Genomic DNA, 14,612 nt, shown 5'->3' with positions numbered 1-14,612 from the left:
CTCTGTGAGCCAACAGTATTGGTTTCCAGGCTGTACATGACCTAAAGAAAAATGTCCTGCCACCACTTTTAATTTGAAACCTGGTTGTGGACGAGGGCGGGCAAACTTGTGCACCGGGGGGGGGGGGTTGGAGAAAAGGGCGTCACCATCTGTTCCTCATTCCCAGATCAGTGAATTAGTCGCCCGAAGTGATGAGATCAGCTGGATCAGCTTTCACGGCAGGGCATTACATTGCACTAGCTTCTCTGTTCCTCTCGGCCGCCTTTCTCTCTTCTTCCCCTCGCTCTCTCTCTCACAACCCCGTGATGGAAGGCACATGCTTCAGAACTGATGACTGTGTGTAGCCTATACAAGCTTTGCTCTAAATACTCGGGACCCACGAAGCTCTCCTGACTCTCTGCTGCGTCTCCCACCCTTTCAGCAATGCTAGTTCAAATGGTCCAGGATTCCGTCTTCTCTCTCTCACTAGATTGCCCTGAACTGCTCTCCCCCCCTCCCGCTGTGTAAGTGCATCTAAGCTTGTATCCCGTCAGTGACACTTATGCCAAGTTTCACGGACTCCACAGCATGTTTGAGTTGACTGTCGTGGACCTTTCAATTCGGATCAAAAATACTCGACAGGTTTTTACGGTGAGTGTTTCTTGTTCATACTATTCACAGAAAGGACGCTGTGGATTTGGGAGGAGAAATGTCGTTCAGTTTGAATTGTACTCGCTATCTTTTGCATCAGAGTTCTTGTTAGCCAACTCCATTCTGCAGGGCACGATTGCAACGGGTTACGTCTTGAAATGAGTTTGGCAGTTACTCAGATTACAAACATCAGATGCACTTGTGCAGAAATGAAGATTTGTTTCTGCTCTCTGACCTGAAAGCTTCACTGCAAATAGTTAAAATTTAAATGTAACTTTTAAATTTAAATAAATCTACTACCTCAATTGCCTGTTGAATGTAGAAATACAGGAGATTATGGAGCACTCGTCAGACTGCAGCTTGTGTATAGCTCTGGTCAACCTATATACACGGGGATGAAACTCCAGAAGTGAAGAGAGAGAAGACCCCTGAAGATGTTGCCGAGTATGGAGAATTGTTACCGCGAGAAAAGATAGGATAGTTTCTTTTTGAACTGGGGAGACAAGAGGAGATTTGACTGTACCAAATTCTGATACCCTCATTAAAGTGGGTGCAACCTATTGATTTTGGCAGTCGGTTCAAAAACCGAGGGGCAAACATTTAGCAAAGTTGGCGGAGACGTTAGAGTGATTGTGAATTTAACTGATTTAAAAGCAGTGAGTGGCAAGACACACATCCCAAGTGCTGAAAGATGAGAGTAAGCCGGATAGCTCATTTCATCTGGCACAGACAAGATGAACAAAATGGGTTAGTTTTTAACTTTTTTTCAGGTTGACATTTGGATTCCTTTCAAATCTTTAGTCTGACAGCTGATTAATAGGGAATAGGGGAATAAACCCATCCTTATTCTATAAATGACTGGATTCGCATAGTCAATGAACAAATTCGTTTGTGCCAGAAGACCAAAGGAGCTATTAGATATATGGAAGCAGATTTCGAGAAAACCCTGCAGATTTACTCTGGAGACCTGGAGCTCAATAGCACTTATCTTAGTCTTGCAGGCACTTAAAAGGGCAGTTTGCGACACCACTCTTCCTGACCAGAATGGGTGATTGGGTAACTTCCTTATCCATCAGAACACTACTACTTGTTTTGTCTGATAAAATGGCATAATTCCACTCACTGAACATTTGCAGAATTGAATTTAAATCGTTCTGTTCAGATTCTCTCCTGTATTTAATTTTTCCTCCTTGCATTTCAACAGTCAGAGTGAAGCTGGTGTCTTCATTCCAAAAAAAATACAATTTCTCTGGAGCAGGGACAGCCTGGTATTTCAATTAGCTGTCAGTCATCTAATTTGCGCTGCAAACATGTGAACCAAGAGTTGATGTATGTCCCTAGAAACTGGTGACAACACCATTTAACTCTTGACGTGAAATGAAGGAAACATTTGTTTGTGTGCCAATTTTGAGCAACTGCAAAATATTGCCACTACTTGACAGTTACTGTGGTTGTATGCAACTCACCTGTGCAAATATCTATAAATATCAGTGTTGTTTGGCTTATAAATTGTTTGTCTCAAAAACTTGGTGTTTATTTCATGTGAGGGCACTAATCTGAATGAGAGCGGGCCAGCTTTTGGGGTAGACTGAGAGTTGACCTGTTCAGACCTGTGCTCCTGACACTCTTACTTACAAATATAAGATCGCTAGAGAAGAAAATAGATTTACCCGAGACTGCACATGAACCAGGGAGAACTGCAGGGCTGCTGTGCTCCGGTGACTGCAGAAGCATGGCTCCATCCCAGATTCAGAGATCCAGCTCGATGGACTCCTCTCCGTCAGGGGCACACAGAGATGCTGCTGCTTCTGACAACACGGTTGGCATAGGGGTTAGCAGCGATTAGTGCAACGCTGTTACAGCGCCAGCGATTGGGGTCACGGTTTGAATCTCGCACCGTCTGTGTCTGCATGAGATTTCCCTGGGGGCTCTGGTTTCCTCGCGTCTTTCAAAAAAAAAATGTACATGGATTGTAGGTCAATTGAGTGTAATTGGGCAGCACGAGCTTCTGAGCTGAAAGGGCCTGTTAACGTGCTGTATGTTTAAATTCAATAGATAAAAGACTTGGGGGGCGGGGAGGGGGGTTTCTGTGCATTTACATCAATGAGAACTGGCGATTGAGGGTAAGCAATGAAAGATCTTTACAGTGCCATCTGCGAAGTCCAGATGTCTCACCTGGACTTCTGCAGGATTGTAGCTAGCCACTTTAATTGCGCCAACCTGAACACTGTTTTACTGCAGTTTTGACAGTATGCCAACTGCCACTAGAGGAGAGAAAACCAAGATCGAATGAACACCAAAGTCCCTGGTGCGTACAAGACTTGCCCATCACTTTCATCTTGGATACTTGGACCACATATCTGTCCTGCTAACCCTGGCATACCAGGGGCACAGCAGTACTATAGAACTTTGAGTATCAACCAGAAACCATGGTTAGACATAGTGGTTCATGCACTTCTCAGAGCTTGAGATGCAGTCTCAGGACCGGAGACAAGTTGGTATAGGGCTGAACTCTACCATGCAATCCGGAAGGCAAAGCATGGTATGCACAGAAGATTGACAGTCAGCTATACAACGCAGATGATGTGAGGTGCATGTGGCAAGGTGTCAAAACAATAAATGACCACAAGAGAACCTTGAGTCAGTAATGATAATGGCGCCTCCTTTCCAGTCTGACTGAGTATCTTCTGTGCACGGTTTGATGAGTAAAAGAGGCTGATGCCGAAGAAAACTCCTTCTCCCTCTGATGAACAGGCCCCTTGCGCGGTTGAGGTGAGGAGAATCGTAGCCAGGGTGAACCCACACGAGACCGTGATAGGAGACAGCATATGCAGCTGGGTAGTGAAGGACTGTGCTGACCAACTAACAGGTCCTTACAGGGATCTTAATACATCACTGCAGCAGTCCATTGACCCTGCGGGTTTCAAGGCAGCCACCATTATCTTGGGTCTCAATGAGGGTGATGTAGCAGGCCTCAATGGTAACTATTTGGTGGCACTGACCTCCACCATTGTGGAATGCTTTGCACATCTTGTGATGGAAACTATCAAATTGCACCTACCGGAGAAAATTGGCCGACAGACAGAACTGTTCCACTGACTATGCTGTAGCTTTGCCCCTCCACTCTATCCTAATCCACCTGGAGAATGATGCCTTCATGCACCAGGCTGCTGTGGCATTTAATACAATTGTACCCCAGAGGATTGTGGAGAAGCTGTTCTCATTGGGACTCAACGCCCCTCTCTGTAACTGTATTCTGGACTTTCTAACAGCAAGTCTACAGTCATTTTAGGTCGACAGCAGTACGTCCAGCATCATAACGCTGAGAACAGGCACACCTCAGGACTGTGTGCTCAGTTTGCTCCTGTTCGCACTACTGACCTTCGACTGCATTTCCAAAATCAGAGAGGACCTCTATCATTAGCAGGAGTGTCAGAGCCAGGACCACCAGGCTGAGCAACATCTCTCTTCCCACAGACTGAGATTGCTGAAATAACTTTCTATGCCTCTACTATGTATCAGGATTATTTATTTTAATACACATACTGTGCATATGTGTCATTTGAATGTGTTAATGTCTGTACTTGTGCACTGTTCTGCATCATGGACTGGAGTGAAAGGTGAAAGTCTGCAGATGCTGTGGTTATAGTAAAAACACAGAAACACTGGAGGAGTTTGGCAGGTCTCTTAGTGTCTATAGGACGTAAAGATATATAATTGTCATTTTGGGCCTGAGCCCTTCTTCAAGGTATGAGTGAAAAGCAGGCAGGTATCTGAATAAAAGGCTGGGGCAGGGGGAGGAGTACAAACCAACAGACAAAAAGGGTTAATTGGATAGGGATGCGACACAGGAGAGAGAAAAGGTGAGAATTGACTGGGGGAGAGGGGTTGGTTGGAGCGGATCACTAAGGTCCACCAAAAATTGGGCCTGTGGGTGCAGCGCTCCCTCTCAATTACAGCGAAGATCTTGGTTATCAGGTGTGAGATGCTCTTGATGCTGCTGTACATGGTGCAGGTGTGGTCTATTCCCCGCACTTACACCCTCCCTGGCAGTTACTAGAGTAGTGTTCAGATTCATTTGCGGTTCCAAAATGGACAGGAACAGAAGGAGCGCCGTGCACATCACTGGAAAATGGGGGGAAAGGGCCTACCCAATGTAGCACTCATCCTAATGACCACCTTCGTGTGTGCGTAGAACCAAGCTATGTTGGCACCAAGTGCCGCTATGTGCGGAGGTTCTACCTGTCCCGGTGTTGCGGAGTATAGGCCTGGCCCCGTTGCGAACAACATCCCAGCTAGCTGGACTTTGCCGTACTACCTATCCTTTATGGAAAAGGTCTTCCAGGACATCACCTTCAGCCACAAGGCCATTAGGCAGTGGTCAGCACAGAATGTCCTGCAGAAACTGAGGAAGGAGGACTCGATGGATCCAGTGGAATGGTTTCTTGAGCAGACTGTCCAGTTCATCTGGTAGAATGCTGCATCGCCAGGGCTCTTTAACAAGTACCAGGAATTGGCCTGGCTGACGGTGAGAGGAGTCCTTGCAGTGAGATCCTTCCTGCACCACCAGAACATCTCCCTCCACGCAGCTGTCCTCTGGATGGATGGCTGTTTGGTTGGGGGAGGTGATGTGGTGGAGACCGTCAACCATCTCTTTGCTCTTTGCCGAATGCAGATTTGCAAGGTGGGTGTGGAGAGGGATACGGGGGGCTCTGTCATGGTTCATCCCCAATGGCAGCATGACAGAGGACTTCCTGATTTACGGAATGTTCCCGGGGACACAGTCCGACATCCAGAACTGTTGGAAGACCATCAATTCGGTGAAGGATGCCCTTTGGTCGGCCCAAAACCTGTTGGTCATTCAGCACACTGAGATGTAGCTCCGGGAATGCTGCCAACTGGCACATTTCAGGCTCCAGGCCTACATGCTGAGTGATCAGCTGAGGCTTGGTGCAGGCAACACGAGGGCACAGTTTAGAGCCCCCACTGCTGGGTACTGAGCGGCTCTTTTATAAAGAACAAAATTGTGACTGTATGGTGGATATTCGCTGCCCTCAGATTGCTGAACTTACCTCCATAAATCCTCCGTGCATGGCTCCAACACGCCGAATCCAATTCTATCTCAGGCTCGTGGAGCGGGTCCGCTCCACCTCACTCCATAAAGGTACTGCCACTGCTAAGCGGCTAGCTTAGGGGCAGGCTGGTGAATCTGTCGGACCTAGTCATTATAGCAGTAGCACGACATAAGTGCTGGAGGTTGGAGGCTCTCAGTGAGCCGGAAGGGCAGCACCGGGCAGAAAGAGGATCTCTGCATTTCCCATAGCTGTTCCAGCTGCATGGGGGAATTATGGGTAAGGAATACGGCTATTGGTCGCTGCGTATATATGCCGTCATGTTGGTGGGAGACGTTACGGCACCAGTCACCCCCGCCTCCATTGTCTCTGGAGGACGCAACAAGGCTCTTTATAAAAGTGACGCTGCAGCAGCCTTCTAGGCCTTCTCTATGAAAAGGTAAATGTGTAGCGGGCCGAGTGGGTGCACACAGCGTGGTATTGTGAACTGTCGCCGGCAAGGGGGCGCGCGGAGTCATAGGGCAGACAACTGTGTACTCAGCCAGTTAATGGATCGCGTACGGTGTGTGCCGAGTAATGGCAGGTTGGTTTGCTGGGCCTCCTGCCAGAAGGCCCGGGGCCCCCACTGTGTTTAATTTAAACCTGCCAGCCCTGCAGATCGCCGGCAAACTCATAGTGATGTCACTACCCCATCCCGTGGAGCCTGGGACATGAGGGATATAAAAGAAGCATGTAAAGCCCAAATAAACAGTCTTGTGTTGACTAACCTGGTGTCTATGTATTGCTTTGGTAACTCTACCAAAGTAGTCGCTACAAGTGGACATTTTTCTCCGCTGATGGAGCCGGGCTCAAAGTGGCACCCCTCCATAAAAACACCCATTGAGGGGAAGCTTCTTTAAACCAACAGAGAGGGAGAGGTGCAACAAGGTGCCACAGGGGTGGTAATAGAGCATTAAGGGAGGAGGTCAAATGTACTGTGATGAGATAATTATCACCCATGTTAAAGTTATTTGAACAGTTCTCTTTTCCTGTCTTGTAAATAATTTACACAATATGATGGAAAAGATCAATGTAATTATTTGAACAGTTTCTTTCCAATATTGTATATAATTTATCATTAATAAAGTATATTTTTTGGGGAAAACATTGTTAATACAGTTGAATTTCACAATTGACACCAGTCTTTGTACAGGGTTTGAAGAGTGGGGGAAAGATGGTGTAAAAAGATTTAGTCACATCTAATGACCCTTTTCTTAAAAAAAGAATTTCAATTTGTCTTTTAATTTCAAGCACATTTAATGTAAATTTCATGTAATAGATTTCTGATCAAAGGTAACATTGATTTACTATTATTTTAAACTTATGGGTAAACCGACTAGATAATCATTATAACTTGACTCATTTCTTGTATTATCGAAACAGTTTACACTCATTATACATGCATATCGAGCTAAGCTTTCTAGTTGTGCAAGGTATTTTTTTGCCATTTTCATCGTTCACAGAAAGGAAATAAATGGAACAATATATTAATAGCACATTTAGCAGTTTTGAATGAAACCTCATGCACCACTGCTCCAGTTAGTTCAACTCTTGCTGGGGTTCCCTTCTCTGATTTCACTGAGACTCCTGCGGTCTGTTCTGGATTTGCATGGGAAGCCGCAAACCAATTCTATTCATGAACCTGCAACAAAATCCATTCTTGTGCAGCGCAAAGATGTCACCTGTTCAATGGGCGTTCATTTGCTGATATAATAACCTTGGGAGGGTAAGCCTAAAATCTGCTCAGAGCTTTCTAATATCATTGCAGCATTTTTACTTGCCTATCGTTGCATCAACACCACCCACTGATTCCAAGCGAGGCATCATTCAGCTACTGCTGGCCTAAAAATTGAGGTATTTTGACTTTGTTTTATAACTGGATGCAAGAAGTGCGAGGATAGCATCTGGCAACTAATGACCAATATAAAAATATTCTGGTTCATTCGCATGTATGAAATTCTCCAGTTTGCATTGGGATTTTAATTTGAGAACAAATGAGAACCCGTGGCGTCCTTCGGCTAACCCCTGCAACATGTTGCAAGATTTGCCCTTGAACAAATATTTCTCTTTCTGCTTTTCATTCGTCTCCCACATTGCAGGGTTTTTTTTTGATGTTTGACTCTGGTTAAATTTAAATAGGCTTTTGATGAATAACCTTGTCAAATACATTTTGGTGATCGAGATGTACCACCCCGTCAGTTTTCATTCGATTCACCTGAGAGTCATGTTTGCAAACCTCTGAAGGTACAGGGCCGGGTTATGGCCAACTGATTCCCTAAGCGCAGCCCAACAGTGGTTCCCCTCGACCCTTCCATTGTCTAACTGACAAGACATTAAGGCTCAATAAGTGCTGAACTTGAAATAATAGATTAAAAATTCAGTTTTATTTTAGTCCAGACCCCACACTATATTAAATATAACGTGTGTGTGTTTTCATTTATTGTGGGGGGGGGGGGGGTGACCCATTCAGAGCCAGCTCTTCAGCGCTTGACGTCCTGCTTTGCGGAAACTGCCAAAATGTTTGGCCTGGAAGTCAGCCGGAAGAAAACTGAGGTCCTCCATCAGCCAGCTCCCCACCATGACTACCAGCCCCCCCACATCTCCATCGGGCACACAAAACTCAAAACGGTCAACCAGTTTACCTATCTCGGCTGCACCATTTCATCAGATGCAAGGATCGACAATGAGATAGACAACAGACTCGCCAAGGCAAATAGCGCCTTTGGAAGACTACACAAAAGAGTCTGGAAAAACAACCAACTGAAAAACCTCACAAAGATAAGCGTATACAGAGCCGTTGTCATACCCACACTCCTGTTCGGCTCCGAATCATGGGTCCTCTACCGGCACCACCTACGGCTCCTAGAACGCTTCCACCAGCGTTGTCTCCGCTCCATCCTCAACATCCATTGGAGCGCTTACATCCCTAACGTCGAAGTACTCGAGATGGCAGAGGTCGACAGCATCGAGTCCACGCTGCTGAAGATCCAGCTGCGCTGGATGGGTCACGTCTCCAGAATGGAGGACCATCGCCTTCCCAAGATCGTGTTATATGGCGAGCTCTCCACTGGCCACCGTGACAGAGGTGCACCAAAGAAAAGGTACAAGGACTGCCTAAAGAAATCTCTTGGTGCCTGCCACATTGACCACCGCCAGTGGGCTGATAACGCCTCAAACCGTGCATCTTGGCGCCTCACAGTTTGGCGGGCAGCAACCTCCTTTGAAGAAGACAGCAGAGCACACCTCACTGACAAAAGGCAAAGGAGGAAAAACCCAACACCCAACCCCAACCCACCAATTTTCCCCTGCAACCGCTGCAACCGTGTCTGCCTGTCCCGCATCGGACTTGTCAGCCACAAACGAGCCTGCAGCTGACGTGGACTTTTTACCCCCTCCATAAATCTTCGTCCGCGAAGCCAAGCCAAAGAAAGAAAAAGTTTAGCTGCACCATGGTAAATCTGGCACTGGAAAAAAACTCTGTGGTGCCCCCTTCCCTTGGTGCCCTAAGTACGTGCTTATTTTTCTTGATGATTAATCCAGCTGATTGTGCAGATTTGCTTGACGGAATCTTGCCACTTTTTGATCCTGGGAGTTTATCATGGAAGTTTATCTTTTCTTGGACGAAAATTCTTTTCTCTAAGTTTAGGAATGGTTAACTGCAAAGATTGTAAGAGAATTTTACAGCTTAAATCACTCATTCAGCATTAACAGGGCAACTGGCTCAAAGCATAGTCAGAGATCACGACAAGCATATCATAAAGAAGGAAAGAAAGTAGAAAAGGTTAGAAGAGGGTATTGAACCTGTAGCCTTGCCAGCTAATGGTCTGGTGGAATAATTGATCAATCTTTGAATGAATGCACGACTGTCACTGGACCAGAGAATCCTGAAATCTCATCAACAGCTGAGTGCAAATTACACTTCACCTTGGTCCGAAACAGCCAAGCCTTCTCAAACTATGCTGCCTGCTCCTGGGCTCCCTGGTTTATCAAACCTTTGAGCTTAATTTTGATAAGAACACATCTTTTAAATGTCTGCAATTCTAATGAAGCTCTCAAAGGATCATGCTTTGGAGATGGGGTCTTTGTGATTTAAAGACATTTCATTCATAATTGGGGCCCAGAACTCCAGATCATCAGAAACCTGCTCATGTAGTTACTTCCTATTTTATGAGCCAGACGCCACAAAATGGGGCCCCACGGCTAGTGCAGCGGTTAGTGCCATGTTTTGCAGCGCCAATCCCCTACTGACTGTAAGGAATTTATACACCTCTGGGTGCCCGGGTTTCCTCCCACCTTCAAAAATGTACGTGGGTTGGGTATTTGGGTAGCATAGGCTTGAAGGGTCAGTTACCATGCTGTATGTCGAAATTTAAAACTAAAATCTCGTCTCATTCTTAAAAAAAATAAAGAATATGGTTGTGGTTCATTCAAACTTGCTTTGTATGCTGACACCACCATCCCTAGAAGCTATCCAGTGAATGAAGAAGATTTGAACAACAGATACTCTCAGAGGGACAGAAATGTGCTGTGTTATAGAAGTGGAAATAGGCATGCTTAAATCATGGCAGGGATGTGTAATCCCCACTCTCCTTACTGGATTAAATAGGCTGCCAAAGTTCATAACTGACTTGTTTAGGTGTAGCCCAACTTGTCTCAACCTTCTGTGGTGTATTTGGCTCTTTATCTCTCTCTCTAATCCTTTTCTCTCCATGAACTTGACTTAAATGTCTCTAAATGTTGCATATGTGACTGCCTCCACCATCCCCCAGCAGTTTGTTCCATAAATGCACCACCCTCCTGTGTGAAAACCTCTCCTTCGATTTCTAAATCTTTCCCTCCCCCCCCACCCCCCCCCATCTTAAACATGTTCTCTAGTTTAGATTCTTCTACCATAGGAAAGTGACTGTGACCATCTACCTTATCTATGCTCCTTGTGATTTTATGAGCCTCCAAAAGATCATCCCTTAACTTCCTTTGCTCCAGGGAAAACTCTTCTATTAAGTATTTGCTTGGAACTAAAACCTTCCTGTCCTATCTCCATGAATCCCCTCTGCATCACCTCCAGCCCAACTATGTTCCCTGCACAGTCTGGCAACCAGAAGTGCACACAACACTACAGGCCTGCTCTCTTAAAGTTCCGCTCATTTGCAACATGTTGCCAAAATGCCTTGGTCAAGAATTAAAGTTTACAATGAGGGCCAAATGGCTTTATTTGATCGGAGGCTATATTTATCTCATCTAGTACTGAGTACAATGGATAGTATTGCTCGAGGAGTTATTACCTCACAGCTCCAATGACCCAGGCTCATCCTGACCTCTTAGCTATCTGCATAGAGTTTACACATTCTCCCTGTGATGACGTGAGTTTCCTCTGTGTTCCAGTTTCCTCTGTGTTCCAGTTTCCTCTGTGTTCCAGTTTCCTCTGTGTTCCAGTTTCCTCTCATCCTAAATGTGTGTGGGTGGGTAGTTTTTAATTGAACACTTCAAATTACTTGCGATGAACAGTTATATGGTGGAATCTGCGGGGGGGGAGAGAATGAGGGGAGAAGAAAGGGCCTGTTTTAATTTTGTATCTCTCCAATTTTCATTTTTATCAATGGAGCTGGGGATTTCAGCTACACTTCTAAACTAATGCGTGCCTTATCTTTAAGTGCTATTGTGAAGTTGCAGTTTGTAGATTATAAATGGGGAGAGCTGAGAATCATTCCAATGGAAAATCCAGAAATTGAAGTATGGAGTCAGAAGAGAAGCCATTGCAGACCTTCACTGAGAGTATAAGATTGGAACCTACTGTGTTTTTGGTGGGTGATATGGGAGATGAACTATGTCATTGTAATTTTCCTAATCAATAGAAGAGCAATCCATCTTACCATCTTATTCTACTTGTTCAATTTCAGTATGTAATGCTGCAAATTCTTTAGATACTTGCCAAGTTTCCATGTGAACACAAACCACATGTGAATCTGTTTTTAAGGCATGGGGTATTCCAGGCTAACTGCTTATTACTTAATAAAGTGGCTATTTTTGGTTCATTTGCTGATTACTTCTTAATGCCTGCACCAATTAAAACATTTCAACTTGTCTGCCCTATTTCCTCAATTTCAAATACTTCCATCATATCCCTCATCTGTTTCAATGGGAACAACCTTGGCTTCTTCTGACAATATTACTTGACACTCTCACCTTGAGTTCATATTAATAAATAGCTTCTATATTTTCTACAGACCTTTCTGAAAATGTAGCCTGAACAGGGCATAATGCTTCCCCTGGAGCCAAACTTGTGTTTTTCATCATCCTTGCTCTTGTTTTCTTCTCTTTATAAAGTTCAGAATCATGAATGCTTTAACCAGTTTCTCAGTCTTGCCACTTCAAATGATTTATGTAGCTACCTGTACATTTCTAAATTTTAGAGTTGAGTCCTCTAGTTTGAATTGTCTCCTCTTTGAACATCCATGAGTCAGGCGAGTTTATTGCCCATCACTCATTGCCCACAAGAAGTGGTGATCATTTGCATTCCATTTCTTCTGGTGATGTACACCCATAGTTCTTTTGGGTAGGGGATTCTAGAACTTGGATCCAGTGATGATCAAGGATCACTGTCATGTGTCCAAATCAGAACGGTTCACGACTTGCAGTGGAACCTGCAGGTGGTGGTATTCCCATGAACCCGTTGCCCTTGTCTGCTCAGGAGGGAAATGTGATCAGAGCAGCTCTTCTGCACTGGTGCTGGAGGGAATAAATGTTAATGTCATGTCAGTCTGATGGACTGTTTTGTCGTGGCTGTTGCTGAACTTCAAATGTTATTGGAGTTGCATTCACCCAGGTTAAGTGGAAGGCATTCTATAAAATACCTGGCTTGTGCTTTGTGGATGTTGTCAAGAGGTGAATCACTTGCCATATGGTAGTACACTATCTAAATGACTCATATAACTATAATATTTATTTGACTGCTGAGTTGTTGACCTCCAGGATATTAAAAATGTGAGAACTGATTTTACGAAAAGGTAAAGTTTCCATTACTGCCATTTAGAATGTAACATGCATGAAATTCTTTGACTTTGTCTACTGTAAGGTAGACAGAGTTGCTACTTTGCCCAGTGCCCCTCACAGAAAACTACAGCTTCTGGTGTTCCGAGGTGGTCTCCCTTTCAAGTACTGTCTAGGCCTGAGCCTGCTTAGCTTCTGAGATCAGACAATCTCGTGTATATTCAGGCTATTAGGCTATATATGTTGGTGTATATTAAAGTTTAGATTATTATGTTCTCTGATTTTTGGAGGTAGCAATGACTGGTACTCCTGTCGTGCAAATATTATCTTCTTTTGTGGTCTGGGTGTTCCTAAATGCAGGCATGGTTTGCTTCATTTGCTCAAGAAATGTACATGGAATTGAATGTTGTGCAATCATTGGTTAACGCCCTGACATCTGAACTTCAAATGAAGGGGCTGTTTTTATGCTTCATCGCTGATTATGATTTGATGAGTGGAGCTGGGATGCCATCTTACAATACCAAGCCAAACTTTGTCTTTAAATGTGACTGAGCAGCAACATTTTTGGAAGGAAGTAGAAGTTTGACTGAGGGCACTGACCTTAGGACTGTATTGATATCATAGGGCAGGGTCGTTGTCTTCCAAAAATGGGAACCAATACCTATCAACTTGGGTTTTATCAGGGCATCTTGATACCGTGCATAGTTGACTGCAGCCTCAGTTTTAATGGTAACAGTTGTCACCTCCCCTCTGTAATTCAGCTTTTTGTTTTCCATTTGTACCAAGGTTATATTGAGGTCTAGAGCACACATGTCAAACTCTGGCCCGCGGGCCAATTATATTTGGCCCGCAAGATCATTTCAAAGATGTATTAGAGGTGGCCCGCCCTGCAGCAAGAGCCGATGCTGTTTTTTGGTAATGTCACCCCCACCATCCTCCCTTTCATTGCACATCCTTCCCCACCCCCTAACCACCCCCCCCGCCTAAAACCACCCTCCTTAAAAGATGGCCAGAATATTCTCAAAAAGGAATCCAGAATGGTAAAGTTTCACAAACCTTCTGCTGGGAATCCTAACAACACCCGGGCATCAGATCCACGGGACGCGGAGGGAGCAAGAGTGTTGCAGGTTGACCGTGCAAACTTTGAGAACGGGGAAAACAAAATTGTAACACGAGAAGTCTGTCGATGTCATCAGCCGGCAAGCCAGTTGGAAGGCTCCCCGCACAACCAGTCACTTCTCCCACCTGTTGAGCGGTGCAGCGGATTGGCGAGCGCCTGTGATTTCCTGTCGGCGCAACGGACATGGCAGGCTGCGCACAGCCCCCGCTGTTCCGCAAAGGCTGATCGGCAGCGCGCTGGGCCTGAGTGGGTGGGTAAGCAGGGGTGGGCAGAGGGTGTAGGTGAGGAGTAATGTGCAGGGGCAGTTATGGTGGTGCGAGGGGCAGTTATGGTGGTGCGAGGGGCAGTTATGGTGGTGCGAGGGGCAGTTATGGTGGTGCGAGGGGCAGTTATGGTGGTGCGAGGGGCAGTTATGGTGGTGCGAGGGGCAGTTATGGTGGTGCGAGGGGCAGTTATGGTGGTGCGAGGGGCAGTTATGGTGGTGCGAGGGGCAGTTATGGTGGTGCGAGGGGCAGTTATGGTGGTGCGAGGGGCAGTTATGGTGGTGCGAGGGGCAGTTATGGTGGTGCGAGGGGCAGTTATGGTGGTGCGAGGGGCAGTTATGGTGGTGCGAGGGGCAGTTATGGTGGTGCGAGGGGCAGTTATGGTGGTGCGAGGGGCAGTTATGGTGGTGCGAGGGGCAGTTATGGTGGTGCGAGGGGCAGTTATGGTGGTGCGAGGGGCAGTTATGGTGGTGCGAGGGGCAGTTATGGTGGTGCGAGGGG

At 45.7% G+C, this 14,612-nt stretch overlaps 1 protein-coding gene across 2 annotated transcripts in view; it reads left to right on the top strand.

Moving 5' to 3' along the window:
* The first annotated feature begins 237 nt into the window (after nucleotides 1-237).
* The window catches only part of LOC138742379 (SPRY domain-containing SOCS box protein 1-like), a 100,333-nt gene continuing 85,958 nt past the window's right edge, over nucleotides 238-14,612 (top strand). For both annotated transcript variants that reach the window (XM_069896674.1, XM_069896675.1), the window contains exon 1: nucleotides 238-630. The gene's annotated coding sequence lies outside the window, so the exon portion shown is untranslated. The remainder of the gene's footprint in view (nucleotides 631-14,612) is intronic.

This window comes from Narcine bancroftii, chromosome 9 (assembly GCF_036971445.1).
Source record: "Narcine bancroftii isolate sNarBan1 chromosome 9, sNarBan1.hap1, whole genome shotgun sequence".
Lineage (NCBI taxonomy): Eukaryota > Metazoa > Chordata > Chondrichthyes > Torpediniformes > Narcinidae > Narcine > Narcine bancroftii.
This window is presented reverse-complemented; position numbering and strand designations above follow the sequence as displayed.